The sequence below is a fragment of the Sceloporus undulatus genome, chromosome 5 (genome assembly GCF_019175285.1).
Source record: "Sceloporus undulatus isolate JIND9_A2432 ecotype Alabama chromosome 5, SceUnd_v1.1, whole genome shotgun sequence".
Taxonomy (NCBI): domain Eukaryota; kingdom Metazoa; phylum Chordata; class Lepidosauria; order Squamata; family Phrynosomatidae; genus Sceloporus; species Sceloporus undulatus.
In genome coordinates this window covers 91,258,052-91,258,279 of record NC_056526.1, presented here as the reverse complement: position 1 = coordinate 91,258,279, position 228 = coordinate 91,258,052, and positions in this window count along the sequence as shown.

Genomic DNA, 228 nt, shown 5'->3' with positions numbered 1-228 from the left:
TATGTTTTTATAAATTTTATTAAAAGGGGAATCATCCCTACTTGATAACTTATTTTCTCTGTATATGATAGGGCTGGGTAGATTGACTTAATACAGTGCAAAATGAACTATTCAATGATCATTTTGAAAAAAAGAGATACTGTGCACAGAAATATTTTGATGGAATACATTATTTTAGTACAGTTTATATACTCAAATCGCTGCAGATGGTGTTAAAAATTGATACTG